General features: G+C 44.3%; 1 long non-coding RNA gene across 1 annotated transcript in view; it reads left to right on the forward strand.

Moving 5' to 3' along the window:
- The first annotated feature begins 19,365 nt into the window (after window positions 1-19,365).
- Window positions 19,366-21,349, forward strand: part of LOC123521519 — a 20,272-nt gene continuing 18,288 nt past the window's right edge. The window contains exon 1 of the long non-coding RNA XR_006679946.1: window positions 19,366-19,442. This is a non-coding gene — a long non-coding RNA (uncharacterized LOC123521519). The remainder of the gene's footprint in view (window positions 19,443-21,349) is intronic.

Genomic DNA, 21,349 nt, shown 5'->3' on the forward strand with positions numbered 1-21,349 from the left:
TCAAGTAAGCTGCTGGCAGACCACCACCAGCACAGGCAAGGGTCTCGAACAGCCTTACTATCAGACCGAGATCATTGCAATCCTGATTATGCTGGACTGAACTTAATGCTTCGTCAGATTACCCCCCTATTTTTGACCCAACTTAAATTTGTTCTAGGTGCAAGTATTTCTTGCGTGTTCCATGACAAAACTTTCTTTTGACTTTTTAAATATTGAGGGTGGTCTTTTTTCCCTTACTCATTGTTTGTATTTTTATCTTTATATGATTATTATTTTATCCTTACCATTTTATTTCAGGTTTGTTTTTTATTGTTTCTATTGGGCTTCCCAGTTTGTGAAGTGCAGAAGAAGTGGACGCATAGAGCTCATAGCTGATGCAAGGTGTTATAGGGGCTGTAGGAGCGAGGGGCTGAGACAGGGAGGGTGTGGAGATTTCCGGAGTACCCAATGAAGGTGGGAGAGGGAAGGAGCACCAGAACTGATTGTGATTACCCAACTCATTTTAAAGACGATTAACCATGGGGGGTGGGGAGGGGGGGCTGAATGTTCTAAAATCGATTGTGGTAATGATTGTACAATTCTTGATATGATTGAACTATTGAATTGTATGATATGTGGATTAGGTGCTAATAAAAACATAAAAAATGAAAGCAAACAATGAATAAGTAAATGAGAGGGGGGGAAAAGTGTGGTTAGAATGCTCCTTAGGAGGGAGAATGAAAACACTTGGTCTCACATACATATGTTACCAGGAGGGACCAGTCCTCGGAGATGGACGTCATACTTGGTAGAGGACCCGAGGTCAAGAGGAAGACCTTCAAGGAGATGAAATGACAAGGTGGATGCAGCAATGCACTCCAACATTGCAACAATTATGAGAGTGACCCAGGGCTGGGCAGTGTTTCGTTCTGCTGGGTACAGGGCTGTTGCGAGTCAGAAAGGAAGCAATGGTCCCAGAAGGGAACAACAACTCCTGTAGAATCTTTCGTCAAAATGCTTAGACATGGCAGCTGGGCGCCATTCAGTTTTTCTGGTCTCCTGGCAAAGGACTTAGTTGTTGATGGAGGCAATTAACTACACCTTCCATATCTTCCTTCCAGTCTGGATGCTTTGTTTCTTCTGCTGCTCTGGGAAACCAGAGACCAGTCGCTGTGTTTTTAAGACCCCAGGCACTACTCATGGACCTAGGTCCAGGGAGGCAGGAACAAAGCAATGGATAGACTAGTATGCCAACTCACTGAGATGTTCCCTGGAAACATGAGTCTAAACCTCCAAACCAAGGAACTGACTCTTGTGAAGTTTTCAGTTGTAGGTAAACAATCTCAACAGCTCCTATTTATTTTTGTCACTATTGTAAATACATCTATCACATAACTTTTGCCTATCCACTTTTTACAGTTGAACAACTTATTGACAACAGTTACAATAACTTCTGTGTGATCCTATCCTCAATAGATGTGTATTTCCATCACCTTAGGCCCCCTTTCTCCTGCCCTCCTACCCTGATAATCACTAATAAACTTTCTTCTCTGTATCTTTGCCTTTTTTGACTTTTTATATTACTGGGGTCATATAATATTTGTCCTTTTGTGATTTATTTCATTCAGTATCATGTCTTCCATATCCACCCTTATGCAAGCATGCATCAAGACCTTATTTCTCCTACTGACTGAGTCGTGTTCCATTGTATGTCTGTACCGCACTTTATCCACTCATCTGTTGATGAGCGCGGGGGTCTTCAGCGGCTGGTATTGGAAAAGCTGATCCCCAGGCCTTTCCTCTGGGGGGCTCCCAGTGGAATCTGGCCTTTTGCACCACCCAGGGCCTTCTCAGGTCCTGGCTTTTCTCCCTCGGGAACGAACAAGTTACAACTTTTATCTCTGTATAAAACTTCTCATTTCTCCCATGTAGAGGCTCTGGCGCCTGCCTTGGAGTGTACGTGTGTGTCCCTGTCTCAGTTGCTTTGAGGCTAATAAAGTGAAGGTAATGGGAAAGGCTGTTTCTAGCATCTCTCCTCTGTCTCCCTCTCTTACTCGGTATATATCTTCTCCCCCATCCTCCCTTAGCTCTCTCTCACTGCAGGAGCGGTTTTAAGCCCCTAGCCAGACAGTTCACAACTTTGAACTTTTTACTCCCTTGGAAACAAGTTCCAGGGCCCATGTCTAATGATGAACGGGTGGTTCCAAAGATGTACTTGAGGCCCGTTGTCTGCAGTAAGAGACAAGATGCTGGGAAACAAGTCCCTGGCTTTGCCCCAGGTGTCACCTGGTTCTGACCTGGGACTCGGAAGGGAAGCGAGAGTTGAAGATACTTTCGTGTCTTCAACAGCACATTATGGATAGAGGTCACACAGAAAAACATCTAGAAACTTCCTGAGGTTGACTGTAAGGGAAAATAACGTACAGAAATTCAGAGTAGCCTGTGGAGTGAGAGGGTGATTGGCTGGGGTAGAAACTAACTATAATAAAGGCTGGGATATCAACATAATTCCTAATATAATTTAAATTCCCTTAAAAGTGACCCCAATGCACTGGAGACTGGCTTTTCTCCATCCAATGAACTGCCTTGCAGCCATTATAAGGGGTGTGGTAGGAGTGAATTTTCTGACATGGAAAAATGCTCGTGTGTGTGTGTGTGTGTGTGTGTGTGTGTGTGTGTGGTCATTTCTTTCTTCTTTTGTTCCTTTCTTCAATGAAAATGTTACTTGTGATTAAAAATGAGCAAAATTATGATAACAGATGCTCTCAGGAGTATTTCATTGGTCTGCCCTTGGAGGGGGAGTGAGAGGCAGGACTTGTCTTCCCTGCCTGTCAGTCAGGCCCTTGCCTTCCTGCTTTCCATCTCAAAGCTCCTGTCAGCAGGGGGATTGCCCCTCTGAATCCTGCTGGGGAGGGTGTGGGCATTGGATAAGCATCATTGCCTTCATTAGGAGAGGGACAGAGGGGTCTGAGGCCCATCCAGTGACTCGCTCCAAAATCCCCAGCTAATCGGGCCCTGTAGGAGGAAGAAATTGGCCTTCCTTTCTTGCTCCTTCTGGTTTCCAGCTGCCACCTGCTCCCTCATGAAAAGGTTTTCTCCTGGTTTCAGTCCCATGACTTTGCTTCCTATATGCTATTGTACTCAGCCAGCTGGTTAGCAGGGCTGATTCTTAGGGTTATAGAGTCTCCAGGTCACATGGGAATTAAGCACCATGGGAAAGGCAAAAGCAAAGTTAGAAGGTCACCAGGAAGTCAGGTAGCAGGCGGGGGTGGGGGGTGGGGGGAGTGGGGGGGAGATGGGGGTGGGGTGGGGTGCAGGGGTAGAAGGAGGTAGGCTGCCCTTCATGGCAGGGTCTGAGGGAAGGCCCAGGAAGTTTCAGGGGATTCTTAGGGACCTGAGATTAAGGGTCCACCAGTCAAACTCTCAGGGTCTGGGTGCTCAAATAGTTCTACAGACTTTTGCCACTACTCTGAAAGTAGTGCTCAGCCTGACCCGCTCAGCCCTGCTGTGTCTTCCACAGGTCCCACAGCTACAGGTTAGGGGTCTTGGAGAGTTTCCTTAGTGAGCAGAGCCCAGAACCATTGTACAGAAGGCTGTTTGTTCTAGTGGGTTTTCAGTGGGACCTAGGACTTCCATCTGCTTTTCTCCTGTTGTCCCGACTCTGTGCTAGTCTGGGTAGACTAGAGAAACAAATTCATAGACACTCATATGTGTATGGCCCGATCAATACCAGGCCAACTTCTAGCAGCAAGTGACCTTGAATCTCCCCCACCCGTGCGGAGCTGACCAGAGCTAGCTGAAACAACTAGCAGCAAGTGACCTTGAATCTCCCCCACACACCTGCGGAGCTGACCAGAGCTGGCTAATGGCCAGCTTTATTCTCCACCCACCGCTCTGCACCTGGCACCAGCATGGCCCGTTTGGCTCAGTGCCCGCTTTGCTCTCGACCCTTCACTTTGCACCCGGCAGGCCCGTTTAGCTCAGTGCCTGCTTTGTTCTCTCCCACCACTCTGCACCCTGCACGAATACACCCAGAACCAGGAAGACACTTTACATTCCAGAAACCCGGACATACCTGTCATATAAGCACCACCCCTGTAGCCTGGAGTGCGACTCCCCCGGCCTGGACACTGTGGACCGTGTGTGGGATTTCGCCCAGGCTGGGTTTTTCTCCCCAATAAAGCCTGTTTGTTCTAATTCAACTGATTTGGTTTCTGGCGCCTCTAGACTACCTTACAATATGTGTATAAGAAAGAGCTTTACGTACAAGAGCAGTTGATTATTGAGAAAACACCTCAGCCCAGTCCAGATCAAGTCCATAAGTCTGATATTAGCCCATATGTCTGATACCAGTCTATAAATTCCTCTTCAGACTCACAAAACACATGCAATGATGCCAAATGCAGGTAGATCAAAGGCTAGTGGCTGGAAAGTCTTGTGGATTCAGTGGCAGTGGAAGCATCTTAGCACTGGTGTGGGTCTCCACTTGGCTCCTCCAGCTCCAGAGCTCTGGTTCCATCAGCATAGCTCCATGTGTCTTGTCAGCAGGAAGATGAAGCAGAGAGAGTGTGTCCTGCCTTCAGTGAGCTATTTATCTCCTTTGCCCCTCCACATGAGGTCATCCAGCTGCAACCTGATTGACAGGCTAAACTCCACCCCTTCACTCATACTAGTCTCAAGTTGTAACTCCCACAGACTCACAGCAACCCTATGTACAACAGAGCAAAACACCACTCCGTCCTGCCCCTCCCGCACAACTGCTCTCAGGTCTGAGTTCATTGTTGAGGCCACTGTGTCATCCATGTCATTGAGGGCCTTCCTCTCTTTGCTGCCCTCTACTTTACCAAGGACGATGCCCTCTTCCAGGGACTAATCCTCCCTGATAACATGTCCCAAGTACATGAGATGCAACTGTCACTCTTCTTGTTTCTAAGGAGCATTCTGGCTGTGCTTCTTCTAAGATGGATTTGTTTGTTGTTTGAGCAGTCCAGGGTGCTTTATCCTTCTTAGAAATAAGGAGCCTGGCAGATCCATCCCAGAGTTACAGCCAGGAAACAGGGAGCAGTGGTCTGGAACTTTGCCCTTTTTAGCCATGTGGCTTTGGGCTCCTAACTAAATTTCTTGGAGTCTGAGTTTTTTCATACATAGTACATGTCCACTGTGAGATTATGTCTCACAAACATTTAGAGGGCAATGCTGGGTGCGGTAAGTAGGGAGCAACTGGACAAACGTGTAACAACTAGTTAAGGGTGGAGTTAGTGTCCCTCTTATCAGAATGGAGGTCAAGATTGGACTGGAGCAAGTTCCAGAAAACCCCTTAGAGCTAGGCATGGACCCTTTAATTGCTGAATTGTGGGGAGGTTCAAGGGAGGATCTGGGATGATGTTGAGAGGGAATGGTATTTAACAACAAGTGTGAAGCAGCCCTCGTGGTGCTGTGGGTTAGGTATTGGGCTGCTAACTATGAGACTGGAGCCACGAGTGGCTTCTTGGGAGAAAGATGAGGCTGTCTGCTCTTAGAAAGATTTATAGTCTCAGAAGCCCTATATAGGGTGATTATGAGTTGGAATCGACTCTTGCAGTGGGTTTTTCTTTGGCATGGTGGTATTTAAATATTTTAATCATTGGATTTGGTTGATTGTCCAGAGTAATTCTAAGTACTAGTATTTATTGATTACTTAACATTTTAATAAATATTAGGTAGTATAGTGGTTACTCATTGGGCTATAATGATCAACGTATAACCCCTTTCCCCCCTTGGGGACAAACAACAGAAATGGCGAAGGGAGAAGAAGGGATGGTGTAATATATGAAAATAATAATAATTTATAATTTATCAGAGGTCTGTGAGGATTGGAGGGTGGAGGAGGAGGGAAAAAAGAGGGCTCAAGCTGAAAGAAAATGTTTTGAAAACGATGATGGCAACATGTGTACAAATGTGTTTGATATAACTGATGTATGGGTTGTTACAAGAGCTGTCAGAGCCCTCAATAAAATGATCTATTAAGAATTTAAAAAACCCAACTATGCATTGAAAAAAAAAGAAAACCTTTATGCATTAGGTGTTTCCCAACATTGTTATATGCACAATGGCATCGAGTAGACTACTGAACGGACGCCATCAATCTCATGAGACGCATATAAATGAGACTCTTTTGATAGCTTTCTACTAAAGAGCTGGTACTAGAGACCCCCCCCCACCAAAAAAAAAGAAAAAGGACTCCCAACCTGAGTTTCTCACCAGCAACACAGACTTCCTGAGGATGGGCCTGTCTTCTGTGGCACATGTTACATCTAGTGAAACTTTGCCAGCAGCTACCTGGCATTGACTTGGTATTAGAGTCCCAGGCTTGATAGCTCCCTCACCTAAATTTGACACTGGCTAACATTTTGTCAATTTTTATTACTTGTTTATGTGTGTATATTTCTGGAACAATTTCAAAGTTACATCTAAATAGTTCAAGACACAGCTCTAGAAATAAATGAGTAAAGGAAGGGACATTTGTTCACTCAGCCATACTACCACTCACACTCCTATCAGTGGTTAACATAACTATGGTATGCTTTAAGATGGTCATATCTGCTGCTTGATTTTTCTCAATCTTGACTTCAATTTTGCTCAATCTGTTGTAACCTTTTACTGTAAGCATCTTCAAATCACTATTATTTTTTATTTTAAAAGTATAGAGTATAAATAAATCCAGGTGGAATTCCTCAAAGATTTCTTTACCTCCAAGGTACGAGATGGAGAACTTTCTCAAGGGGCTTTACAGCCACTGCTCCCCGGGAACCAAAGGATGGCAGAGACGTGGAAGACCAAGGCTCTCTCCCACGGAGCATCCCTCGGGGCCGTCATAATCTGACACCCGCTGGGTCCTCTGACAGTGAACAGGCCATTTGCTCCACTTGTTCATTATTTAAGATGATCCGATTCTCCTGGAGTTCCTTGTTTAATTTAAAATGATTGTTTTTTAATTATTTTGTTGAGAACACACAATGCAAAATAAACACCAATCTAACAGTCTTCTACACACACCATTTAGCGACACTGATTCCATTCTTTGAGGGGTGCACTAATTCTCACTGTCCACAAAGGCCCTGTCTAATGTTTTCCAACAGCTTTCTTGGCATGTGATTCACACATCAGATCATTCAGTCATTCAATCACATCAAGAAGAGTTGTACAATTATCACCACAATCAGTTTTAGAACATTTTGATCACTCTTGTACTCATCGTTCTTAGCTCCCCATTCCCCTCCAAGCTCCCCTGCCATATCCCCAAGGAACTGCCAGTCTAGCGACGGGCTCCATAGATTTACCTATCCTGGCTTTCCTATACAGAAAAACATTTCAAAACAAAACCTAACAGCAGTAACAAAGTAAAACATAAAAACATCGATCAAAAGAAAGCAGAAAATCTTAAAAACAAGGACAAATTTAAATGAATCATAAGGAAGATCAAATGATAGGGTGCTAAGTTTTAACCTAACTGCCTCTGCAACAATTCACTTTCTAGTGCCTTCTGCGTGAGGGCAAGGCTATCCACATGCCTGGTCCAGGGTCAGAAGGGTGCACCGGGGGCTTCATCCACATGTGAGCCCTTTCATCACTTCTCCTCCTCCTCCTCTTCTTTTTGTTTGAAGGTAAATAAAATCACATAGTTTATTTTAACCTCTGTTTTCTACACTAACCTAATTTCTCTGTAGAAAGCCACCTGTTGGCACTAGGCCAAGTTGAGCAAGCTTCCTCTGCGTGAGTGCCCAAACTGCTCTGTCCAGATCAGCTGCAGACACAGGAGAGCTTTCAATGAAAAGTGGGATCAAGATCCTTAAACATTTGTAACAGGAAATGAAACTGGTTTTCCCAGTATGAACCTGATCCTGAAGACAAGCACAATCAGAGCAATGGCTACCAAGATGGAAGGGCCTAGTGAAAGCAAAGGCACACTTCAAGATCACGCCAACAGATTTTTGGGATGCTCAAGGGATTGTGCTTGTTTTCTTTCTCAAAGGCCCCCCAAAATTAACAACCCGGTCTTCTGACAGTGAATAGGATGTTTGCTCCAATTATTTATTATTTAGATGATTCTGATTCTTCCGGAGTTCTTTGTTTTATTTTAAATGATTGTTAAACATGAATTTTGTTGCTGAGAACACAGAATATAGACCGAACGTCAGTCAACAGCTTCTACATGTACCATTAGTGACATTCATTGCATTCTTTGAGCAGTGCACCCCAAACCAAACTCACAGTCAGGGAGTCAGTTCAAACTTACATCTGCTTCTAATGAGAGTGTTTTGAGACAGGTAGCCAAAGCTTTAGGAGAAAAATGCCCAGGAAAGTTTCATCAGAGAGCCCTTCACCACCACACTGCTCCTTTTCACTCCTCTCATCAAACAAGGACACTTTGCTAGCGTTTCTATGGGAAATCATTAGGCATCCCTCTTAAATCCCTGGTTTGGCTCCTCTGGCTCTTTCTGAGACAAATTTTTGTGTCTTCATAGTAAAAAACCTTAAAAGGCCTTGTGTTTTTCTGCAGTTAATAATGCAAAAGACACTTCACCGACATGTTCTTTAAAAAAAAAAACAAACAGTTTTATTGGCACTTAATCCACATATCACATAATTCAATATTTTAATCATACCCAGAAGAGTTGCACAATCATCACCACCATCAATTTTAGAGTATTTTCTATCCCCCACGCATCCCCCCCATGGTTAAATCATTTTTATTTATTTATTTACTTTTAAAAATCGCTTTTAAAATGAGTACTGTAATTACCATCAGTTTTAGTGCTCCCTTCCATATACTCTGTTTGCTCCCCCAACACCCTCACCCTCCCTATCTCTCACCCCCCCCCTCTCCTCCCCTATAAACCTTGCAACAGTTCTTATCTCTATGCATCTATACCTTCTGTGCTTCACATACTGGAAAACTGAACAGAAACAATACAAAACAACAACACACACAAAATAAAATGGCAAGGATAAAAGAATAATAATACAGAGATGAAAATACAAATAATGAGTAAGTAAGAAAAGACCACCCTGAATGTTTAAAAGGCCAGGGAGAAAATTTTTGTCACAGAACAAGCAAGAAATACTTGCACCTAGAACAATTTCAGGTTGGGTCAAGAGGAGATCAACTGACCAACTATCCAGTTTGGTTCAGTATAACCATGATTGCAAGGTTCTCTATCTGAGAGTAAAGCAATTGAGACCCTTGCCTGTGGCTAGAGGGCATCTGCCATTGGTTTAATCTGATTAATTGTAAGGGTGTACTCCCCCCCAAAAACCCGGATTTCTTTTCAAAACTATGAATTTATTATTTTTTTTACAAAACAAGCTTTTCACCTTCAACATACTCTCCATTACACATAATACATTTATCAAAACTGTGATTCCAGTCTTGGAAACATTTTTAAATTCATCTGTTTGGGTGACTGACAGCACCTCCCTCATTTTTTTCTTCACGTCCTCTGCGTCATCCAATCACTGTCCTTTCATGTCCCTCTTCATTCACAGAAACAAAGAGAATTGCGCAAAGTGAGGTCAGGTGAGTCAGGTGCATGGGACAAGAGAGGCATGCTGGTTTTTTGCCAAAAACTGGTGCTCTGAGAGGGCTGCATGAGCAGGTACATTGTCGTGGTGACAAAACCAGTCCTCCATCTGCCACAAATCAGACCTTTTTTGTTGCACACTCTTATGCAATCTTTTCAGAACCTCTAAGAGAAAGCTTGACGAGCAGTCTGACTTGGTGAAACGAACTCCGAATGCACTATCCCCCTCATATCCAAAAAGCAAATGAGCATTGTCTTGATCTTTGATTCACCTGATGTGCTTTTTTGGGGTGAGGTGACGATGGCATCATCCATTGGCTTGATTGATGTTTGCTTTCAGGGTCATAAGAATAGCACCATTTTTCATCACCAGTAATCACCTCAGAAAAAGTCTGGGTTGCTTCGAAGCTGTTCTTTCAAAGCGTGCCATGTTTCCACTGGGCACTCTTTTTCCTGGTCAGTCAGGACCCGAGGCACACATTTCTCAGGGAGCCTTCTCATTCCCAAATCTTCTGTTAAAATTCCCTGAATGGAGCTCCAAGATAGTCCAGATAACTTCCCCATCTCTTCAATGGTCCGTTGTAGTTCTTTGAGCACAAGTGCACAGATTTTTTTGGTGTTGACATTTTTGTTCAGTCAGGAAGTTGAGGATATTCCAGAACAAGGTTTGTCATCTTTCAACATTTCACCATTTTTGAAAGGAGAAAACCTCTTGTACCTTTGAGTTTTTCTCATAGCACTGTCCTTGTAAGCTGTGTTCAACATCGCAAGAGTTTCTGCAGCATTTTTCCCAAGCAGGAAACAAAATTGGCCATCACAAAAAAACGAGGTTGAGCAAAACTGCTTTTATGAAAAAATTCACTGTGATCAGAGTGATGCCGCTGAGTGCACTAGCTCAGAGCAGGTTGCTCAGTGCTCAGCTAGGAGTGGAGGGGTGGGGAATGCGTGCTACCAATTTTCCATTTTTGTGGGGGGGGTACCCCCTCGTACTCTGTAGATGGGTTTTGGGCTCTCACTGTCCTCCACAGCCTTCTATAAATTGGTTATTCACAATTTGGGCTCTTATACTTTTCCCTTTGTCATATTTGAATTCTGTTCTGGTCATCTTTGGATCACACAAGCTGATGTGCTTCTTTCATGTGGACTTAGTTGACTCCTCTCTTAAGCAGCTGCTTGTTTGAACACAACCCTTTAAGAACCCAGACACTATTCTGCTTGATAGCTGGGCACCATCTGCTTTCTTCACACTTTGATGTAGCAGCCTTATCTTCAGTGATCATTACATGAGGATGAGTATTGAGCAAGGCCATGTTATCAGCACTAACTTGGATTGGGGTTAGAATTAAGTGGGGGCCTAGAATCCATCCGCACATTCCTGAGAATCCACCTGCACGTCCCTGGGATATGCAGGACTCAGGTTTACTTTGGCAATCATATCATGGCAAATTCAAAGCCCCATCAAACCAACTACCCCCACCCACCACCAGCAACAAACCACTAGCAGACAACAAAACACACACACACAAACAATAACAAGCTACCAGAGGCAGGAAACCAAAAAAACCCCATAGAAACAGAAAAGTCAAACATGGTCCATCATCCCCCTGTGGTATAAGGCAGTTGTACTTGTAACATCATCGATTTTTCCAACGACACATCACTCTGGGCACTGTAGTTATGAGGAGTCTCTGCCAGTACAGTGCCCCCGTGAACTGCAGCCCATGAGTTGTTGCTACGTACAGTTTGGTCTCCCACTCAATTCTGCTCCGTTTACCCTAAGCATGGGGGTTGGTTCCAGGGGGAACACCTGACATGTTCTTTAGGGTGGGTTAAATGGATGGCTGGAATCATTACTTACAAAAATGTCTTCACTTTCACGGAGCTTATCCTGTGAAATAAGGTTCATATTTTTATTTCTATCTTTTAATTATATTTTTCTATTTTGAAGGCCCTCATCTAAGTATGAAGGCCCACATTTGCTAGACGAGGAAACAGATGTTCATAGATGTGAAGTGACATGTGAAAGTGGTAGAGTTGGGACTTGAACTAGTACTGGTCTCCTGAATGCGTTCCTTTGTTATTATCCCATAGGCTCTGTGGGATATTTCATGGAAGGAAATTACATGGAAGGAAATCACACAGGAGGAGAACACTGCTCTTAAACTCAGAAGCGAGGATGGGAGAATGGGAGAACTAATTATTATACTTTTGACTTCCTCCGTACACAGGCGTGGGGTGGGGGGAGGACTGTTCCGGATGGGACTTGGGTTAAGTTCATTGTGGTTTCTGGGCCTTCAGGCTGGAAGTGGTTTCTCACCGCCCACAGTCAGTGGCACTGCAGAACGTGGCACTGTAGCAACGCCATCTGGTTAAGGAGGCTTCCTCCAGGACCCTCTCAGGCCTGCTCCGATGCCATACTGGCAGAAGAGGAGCATTTAGCATTCCCAGACCACCAGGCTCTCCCCAGACGGAACCATATGTTCCAAACATGCACTCAGCCAAGCAGAAAGCTTGTTACAGTATGCATGGAGGCAGAGCAGCTTCCTGACCAAGCAAGAAGTCAGGACCCAGAAGGGATGCCCAGACTGCATTTGGAGGGGATTTATCTGGCTCTGGAAATTGTGAAGTGTGTGTGTGTGTGTGTGTGTGTGTGTGTGTGTTGATAGCTTAGGGTTTCCTCCTTGACCCTCAGGGAATCTCTGAACTCTGTGTGCACACAGTTATTTATGCATATGTGGAAATGTCTATCTTCCTGAGGAATTATTGCCAGAGTTTCAGAGGCATCTCCAAGACCCTGAGAATTAAGACTTACTACGTTGGGGTCTAATTCTGTTGATTTGGTACTAACTTCAGTTATTATTAAAATTAATTCACCTATCCTAAGAGCCTTCTATTGAATTAGTTTGGAATTTGGCTAGGCTGTGAAACACATGGCACTGATTAACCAGTGAAAGTTCAATATCATAGTTCAGAGTCCAGCCAGACAGCTGGGGTTCAAGGCCCAGCTTGACTATTCACTAATCACACTATTCACTAATCACACGGGTAAAGGAGCCCTGGTGGAATAACCACAAGGTCGTTAACCACAAGGTCAGCCATTTGAACCCGACAGCCGCTCCATGTGAGAGAGATGAGGCGTGCTGCTCCTGAAAAGATGGACAGGCTTGTAAAACCGCAGGGGCATCTGCCCAGTTCTGTCGAATCACTGTGAGTCAGAACAGACATGATGGCAGTGAGTTCTGAGTTCAAGGGCATGGTTTTGGTTAGCTACTTAAGCTCTCTGGCTTCCTTTTCCTTCCAGTAGAATGTGTATGGTTGCTTTGAGGATTACATGAACTAATAAATACAAAGTCTTTAGCATTACATAACAACCTTTTTGCCTTTGAGTCAATTTTGACTCGACCCAGAGGGTGGGGTAAACCTGCCCCTATAGGGTTTCCCAGACTGCCACCAATCTTTCTCCTGCCAACTGACTGGTGGGTTCTAACCGAAGACCTTTCACACAGCAAAGCAGCCACGGATCAACCACTGTGCTCCGAGGGCTCCTTGCATTAGGTAAAATTTGTCATCATTATTTATGCAGAAGTGTGACATTGTTAGTGGTGCCTGTGCTTTTGTGGCAAGAGGCACGCTGTCTTCCCAAATTCCTTCTGTGTTCCAAATAGGCTAGGTCCTCCGATCTCAGTCTCTCAGACCATGCAAAGCCAACTCAAGAACATTTTCTCAGTATCTGCCATGTCCACTTTCCAGCTCCATTTACCTCTTCCTTCTCCATAGCCTGAGACACCCCCCCACCCACCCACATAAACAACCCAAGGTTACAGTAGATAGCTTAGAAGTGGAGTGCCTTGTCTAGCTAGGTTAGGCTATTTATATCAGCTCTATACTCAGGAGCCCTGGTGGTATAGTGGTTATGCATTGGACGGTGGTCCAAAAGGTTTGCAGTTCAAAACTAGCAGCCAATCCATGGGAGAAAGATGGGGCCTTTTATTTCTGTAAAGTAGGACAGTTTCGGAAACCCCGTCCTATAGGGTCTCTATGAGTTAGCATTGACTTGAAGGGTGTGAGTTTGGTTTGCTATATGCATATAAGAAGCAGTTGGAAAATGCTCAGTCTGTCTTATTTATTTCATAATTTAACTATTCTCTTATGCGATAAGCAAGCATGTTTTAAATGATCATTTCTTCCCCGCTCCCCTGCTTTAACTTTTATTTTAAGCTTAATTTACTCCTGAGCCATAAGTTTTTGCTTCTTCAGTTTCTTCTGAGAGATCTCTTTCTCCTGTGCAACCACCTCTTCTGCTTTAGGAACGACGGGTTCCTGTTCAGGAAGGATCATCTCAATGTGGGAGTGGGGTGGGGGGTGGGGAGCTCTGTAAATCGGGCAGCGCATGCTGGGACTTTGTTCACCTGGATGTGCTCAATGAACAGAGAATCCACATCTAAACTCTTAATTCAGCATGACTCTTTTTCAAGTATGGGCAGCAAACATTCAGCACTCTTTTTGGCCACCGACCCTGGATCCGACCCCACTGTTCGGCCTGGGCACACCTCCCAAATCCACCATTGTAACGTCTAAAGGGCAAACGCTGCTTACGCAAAGTGACATCTTTCAATATGCAGATCCTTGATGGCCCGGGCAGTTTCATGGGTGTTCTCAAAATAGACCCGAAGATCTGACCTTGTTGATTTGCATGATTTCATGGGGTTTTCTGGGTCGTGAGTAGCAAACCATTTTGGTAGGTCACCTCAGGCCCCTAAGGCTTGAAAACAAAAGTGAAGCGTGCATGACTGTGTTGCTGTTAGGCGTCTGTGAATTGGCAGCAGAAGGAAACACTGCATGGCCTGCACCATTCTCATGACCACTGTGTTTGACCCCAAAGGTTCAGTCACTGCGCATTTCATCTTATCAAGGGTCTTTCTTTTTTTCACTTCCCTTTTACTCTACCAACATTGTATCTTTAATGTCAGTGTTACGATTTTATTACTATACCTATCGAATACAAATACCGCTGAAGTGATTAATCACGGAGGACATTTCACCTGAAACGTAAATCTTTGGTATCTCATAAGGAACAATTAATATTAGTTACGCCATTCTTATTTTATGAACTTGCTGCCATTGAGTTCCTTCCAACTCAGCAACCTGTAGGACAGAGCAGAGCCGCATCGGTGGGCTTCCAGGGTTATAACTTTCATACGAGGAGGAAGCCTGGTCTTTCTCCTGAGGAGTCGAACTGCTGACCTGTGGTCTGCAGCCCAGTGCCATTCCCTACCCCACCAGGGCTCCTTGTGTCACAAACAGTGGTTGTGAGATGATCAGTTTTAGACTGGTTGCATACGGAGAATAATCTCCCTTAACAAAGAAGCAGTTGTTGTTGTTGCTCACTAAGCATTTGTGTGTCATCTCAGACAGAGCTGCAGCTCGAACTGTCAGCAGACACCGGGAGGGAGGGCCATGGGATCTCTGGAAGGAAGGGCAGCTTGGACAAGACACTCAGAGTCCCTCCTCTGCAGGTTTCTTAGGGGTGACTTTGGGAAGTCACTTAACTTCTCAGAGCCTTAAGTGTCCTATTAAATGGGGATAATCACATCTACCTCATTGTTATGAGATCTACCTCATAATCATATCTTACCCTAAAAGGGAGGATTAGCTAAGCTAAATCCAATATGGCAAATTTTATTTTCCAAAGTGGTTGTATCTATCTATCTATCTATCTATCTATCTATCTCTCTATCTACCTACCTACCTATCCATCATCTATCTATCATCTATCGATATATCTATCATCTATCTATCCATCAGTCATCTATCTAGCTATCATTTATCTATCATTTATCAATCTATCATTTATCTATCTATCTATCATTTATCATCTATCTATCTATCATCTATCTATCTATCATCTATCTGTCTATCGATCTGTCTATCATCTATCTATCAGCGATCGATCTATCTATCTATTATCTATATATCTATCATCTACACCCCACAGATGCTCTTCTTGCCACATGCCATGAGAGTGGGGTTGAAATTCCTTCCCCTCCAAAAGAACCACGGCCTCTCTTTGTACTTACACCTACCAAGGGAAGTAGCTGAGGTGATGCTGCGTGATCCAGGGCTATAGACCAAATAAGGCTTGCACTGGCTCTTTGTCTCGGGATGCTTGCCCTTTGACCTTAACTGCCATGTTGTCAGGGAGCTCAGGCTACTTAGGGAAGACACAAGCAGGTGCTTCAGCTGCCCTTCAGTCAACAGCCAGTATCAATCATCAGACAGGTGAGTAAGTTCCCAAATTATTCCAGCTTCCAGGCTTCAAGTTTACCAGTTCAGGTCCCAGACATCCTGGAGCAGAAATAGGGCAAGCTGCTGTGCCTGTCAGAATCTCTGACCCACAGAAAATAATGAAATAAAAAGCGATTGTTCCTGTTTTAAGTCAGAAAGTTTGGGGATAATTTATTATGTAGAAATAGATTATCAACACATAAAAATCTCACCCACCCAAGGGGAGAGTATTGTTTATGTCTCCACAGAATTGGGAGTGGGCATGCAGATCCCACCACAAGGCACGAGACCTTGAAGGCAAGGTAGCCACCTGGAGCAACTCATCAACAGAATGGGCTACAGGGCCGGCCCCAATCACAGCCAAACTGAACCCTCCCTAGAAGTATGTGCTACAGAGGACAACACTACACCTTCAGGTTGGGAAAGGGGCCGGCATCCCACATCCACACGGAAGCCAACCAAGAAGAAAAAAGAGAGAGTAAGGGTCTAGACCCCATAGGGGCACACAAAGTCCTGAGCACAACATCCCTGCACGGAACTGATAAGGCCCAGAGAGGACTGTAGGGCCAGCAACAGCTGGAGACATGATGTCCCCTCACTGGAGCATACTGCGACAGAGACAATACTGGGGACATATGGCAGGGAGTGAGTCCAACCTAAATCTACCCCCCACCCCCACAGCAGGGTGAACCAAAAGGATATGACAGATCAGCAATGGGAGCAAAGCCAGACCACAAATCCCCCGAGGAGTCCCCCAAATAGGCTTCAGGCTAGGAGGGGCAGTTCCCGGAACCCCCAGGACCAGTGGGGCAATAGTCATAAAGGTCAGCAGACAGACCTGGAATTATGTATGTTTTTTTGCTTTTTGCTAGTTATGATTGCTTTCTCTTTTTAGTCAATCTTTTGTCTCCTTGTTGGGTTGCCTAACGATAGGCATGAGAAGCAAGCTGGAGGAGAAAGCAACGGACCCGACAGTTCTGGAGGGACTTGTGGGGCGGAGGAGCCGGGGGAAGGGAGCAGTGAGCAAACAGAACCATAGATGGGAAAAAACAGGTAATTAAAAGCAACAATGAGGAGGACATAGAAATTCCGGTGGTGTTAAAGCAGCAGCAATCTATCTGAGAGGAATTACTAAGAGGCAGAAGGGCGAGTGTGGTGGTGGGGCAGGAGAAAGTAAAAGGAAACAGAGGAAAGACCTAGGAAGCAAAGCTATGGATAGAGGTATAAACATAGATGTGTACATATGTAAACACATTAATTCATAAAAGTAGAGGTATTGACCTGTGTACATATATTTACATGCCAATACACTGAGGTAGTGGACAGACGTTGGGCCTCTGCTCAAGCCCTGCCTCAATGCAAGAACACTTTGTTCTAACAACCTGGCATTCTATGATGCTCATTCTCCCGGCATAATCAAAGACAAAATGCGTACACAAGCAAATGTGGTGAAGAAAGGAGATGGTGCCCGGCTATCAAAAGATATAGCATCTGAGGTCTTAAAGGCTTGAAGTTAAACAAGTGGTCATCTAGCAGGGAAGCAACAAGCCCACATGGAAGAAGCACACTAGCCTGTGCGATCATGAGGTGTCGCTGGGACCAGGTAACAGGCATCATATCCCAAACAAACAAAACATATTATTGAGAACGAGAGGTCGGAGCAGAGACCCTCCAAATCCATCTGTAGACAAAAGGACATCCCCTCACAGAAGGGTCAGCCCTTCTGGGGTTGTGTCAACTAGGGCGCAGTACAGCACCAGTGAAATACACAAAATTCCTCTGGTTCCTTGAGGCATCCTCACCCCCAACTATCATGACCCCAGTCTGTGGGGAAAAGGCCAGCGCCCCACAACTAATTGTGGGTTCAATAGGTGCAATTGTACAGTTGAAATATATATATATAATAAAATCATAGAGAGCATGAGAGATAGAAGCGAGATTGAAATAGTGGAGTCAGACACATTTCATGGTAGCATGCTCACCTCAGCCTCACTTGGTGGTCCATGGAGAGAGAGGGAGAGGAGGGCAGGAGAGAGGGGGAGGGGAAGGAGGACAAGGGGAAAGGAAACGGGAGTGAGGACCAGGGAAAGAGATGGGAAAAGCCGACCTTCTTTATTGCTAACCAAGGCTTATGTATCTTTGGGGGACATGCAAGCCCCCTAATTACAGGTAAAGACATACATCACAGGAAGGGGTTGCACTATAGGTAATACAGCAATGAGAGGAGGACAATCTAGGGACATACACGCAATAGGAAGAGGAGGGATGGGGGGCACACATGCAACAAGATGGGTGGATCCTAGATTCAGGATGGCAGCCTAACTTTGGAGGTTACTGAGCAGGTTTCACCTGTTTTCTCTGGCTGTCCGTGGAAACCATTGTCAGTAAGGTGTGAACCCCACCTACAGGGACCAAACTGATGGCCACAAGCCTTTAGGGAGAAGTAGCCCATTGTCCTTAACAGCAGGGAGTGGGCTCCTCTTGTGGTGGAACCAGACAGTAGTCTGGCAATTGACTGCCTTCAGGGAGGATGTCTCTAAGCATCTGACCTCCACCATATACTAGGAAATAGCCGCTGATGTTTGGCATGTCTTTGGGGGAGACAAAGCTGGGAGAAAGTCTCTTTACAATCCCACGCCAGTCCTGCCTTTCACTTTGGGCTAGACTGGAGCATGTACATAAGTATAACACAAGGAATTCAGGTCAGCTAAACCCCTCAGGAACAGAAATAGGGGTAGTGGCACCAGGAATGTAGCGGGAAGGTGGGGAAAGCAGGGGGGGAAGGGGGAACCAATCACAATGATTGACACATAAGCACAACGCCCCCCACCCCACTAGGGGGAATGAACAACAGAAACTGTGGGGGAAAGGAGACAGCACTTGGTGTAAGAGATGAAAATAATAATAATTTGTAATTTAGCAAGTAGTCACGAGAGTGGGAAGGTGGGAGGGTAAAAAGAAGAGCTGATACTAAGGGCTCAAATAGAAAGTAAATGTTTAGACTATAATGATGACAACATATTTGTACAAATATGTTTGATACTATGGATGTATAGATTGTTATAAGAGCTGTGAGAGCCCCCAATAAAAAGATCTTTAATAAAAAGTAAATAAACATGAACATAATTGATCAATATATGATGGGTTCAACATTAAAAAAATGTGTGCCTTATTATGAAAGAGGTTTTCAAAAATAAAAATTGGACCAAGACCTGGTTCTTTCCAAGCTGATCTCCGAGGGACTTTGGGGGGAGGGACTGTCTTGGACTTGCCTCCTTTCGCCCTTGTTGGTCTGTGCAAGTGTCCACGCTCAGGCTTCACGGCCGCACCTGCCGAGTTGTCAGTGGACTGCCAGCTCAGCCCTGGGCGTGGGAGCCACAGCGAAATCTGCTTCCCACCTATCTTTTGTCTTACTGGGCCCTTTACGTCTTTTCTTGGCATTACTCAATAGGCATTCGAGGTGATCTGTATTAATAGACCTTTCTCATGTTTTTCTTCTTTCAGAAGCATCACCTGGATTCACCAGGCTGAGGCACTGCCTCAGAGCAAGAGCAGGGCTCAGGTTGCAGTCGAAGAGGAGTTGTCGCCTAAGTTCGGATGTTTCTTCAGGATGCTTAGGTGTGCTTTTGCTCTTCTTCTTCAAGCCAGAAGGAAGATAGTACAAAAAGGGGTGTAGGTGCATGTGTGTGTATGTATGGGTTAGGGGCACTCTCAGAGGCCTGTGGGGACCTCCTTTGATTTCCTGGTGTACACTGGTTACTATTTTGAGCCTATCAGGATAATGTGGGGTTTTATTTATATTTATTTATGATCATTATTTTATTAATCTTTAAATCATTTGTGTTAGTCTGAGTAGACTAGAGAAACAAATTCATAGACACACATATGTGTGTATAAGAAAGAGGTTTATATACAAGAGCAGTTGAATATTGAGGAAACATTCCAGTCCAGATCAAGTCCGCAAGTCCAATATTAGCCCATATGTCCGATACCAATCTATAAAGTCCCCTTCAGACTCAGGAAACACATGCAATGATGCTGAATGCATGAAGTTCACAGGCCAGTGGATGGGAAGTCTTGTGGATCCAGTGGCTTTGTAACCATCTCAGCGCTGGCAGGGATCTCCATGTGGCTTCTCCAGCACTCAGGGCTGCATCAGGGTAGGTGTGGGATATAAACAGACTTTTACCCAGCTTTGTCTCCCCCAAATATATGCCTGACCTAAGAGGCTGTTTGCCAGCACAAGGTGGGAGGTCAAATGCTTAGAGATAGTCTCCCTGTAGCCATTCAGCCATCCACAGCAATCAGACACTATTGTTTACCCCACCATAGGTGGGTCTCACTCCCTGCTGTTAAGAGCAATGGATTCCTTTCCACAGACAGCTTAGTATAAGTCAAGTTTATGCTCCATCTTGAATCTAGGATCCACCCACCTTGTCACATGTGTACCCCTGATCCCTCCTCTTCCTATTGTGTACACACCCCTAGATCATTCCCCTCCCATAACTGTATTGCCTTTGCTACAACCCCTTCCTGTGATGTAGGCCATTACCTCTGGCCCTGCCTATTTTTGTGTTTTCAAAATCCTGGGCTTCCATGTGATATTTCTTTTGAAGAAATGATCCCGTTCTTCTTTTGTTTGTTTTCAACAGCCTTTTTTTGGGCACTTAATCCACATATCTCACAATCCAATAGTCATATGAAGAACAGTTGTACAATAATCACCACAATCAATTTTAGAACACTTTCTTTTCTTCTCCGTCTGCCCCTGTTAAATCACTTAAAAAACTTTTTTTAAACATTTTATTGGGAGCTCTTACAAATATTTTATTCCATAGTTCAATCACATCAAGCAGTATTGTATAATTGACAATTGTTACCATAATTAGTTTCAAAACATTTTCTTTCTTCTTGAATATAATTGACAATTGTTACCATAATTAGTTTCAAAACATTTTCTTTCTTCTTGAACCCCTTGATATCACCTCCCTTCCCCACCCTACCCCCAAGGAACCCCTTATTTTTCCTCCCTATGATAGTTTTTTTGGCCATATCTTACTCAATCCAATATATCCATCCACATACCGTTCCCTTATTTGATCCCACTGAGTGGGTTATACAGTCATCAGTTCCCTATTCTCCCCTTCCCCTGCCCCTCTCTTCACATATCCTCGGGCGACCATTACTCCTGTTACTGTTTCTGCAGGGTTACCTATCTTGCCTTTCATGTATGAGCTTTAATATACTATGAACATGTGAATCTAACATGATTAATGAAGTAAAAAAAAGAAAAACCATAATAGTAAGGGGAGGAAATATTAAAGAACTAGAGGATAGTTATGTGTTTCATCAATGTTTTACTGCACCCTGGATTTATCATCCCTTCAATTATTTTACACGTGGGTTTTGGGTCTCCACTATGTCCACACCCCTTCACATCAGTTTTTTTTTTTTAATTTAACATTTTATTAGGGGCTCATACAACTGTTATCCCAATCCATACACACATCAATTGTGTAAAGCGC

Source organism: Echinops telfairi, unplaced genomic scaffold (assembly GCF_000313985.2).
Source record: "Echinops telfairi isolate 266 unplaced genomic scaffold, ASM31398v2 ScPeMD7_23;HRSCAF=83, whole genome shotgun sequence".
NCBI classification, from domain to species: domain Eukaryota; kingdom Metazoa; phylum Chordata; class Mammalia; order Afrosoricida; family Tenrecidae; genus Echinops; species Echinops telfairi.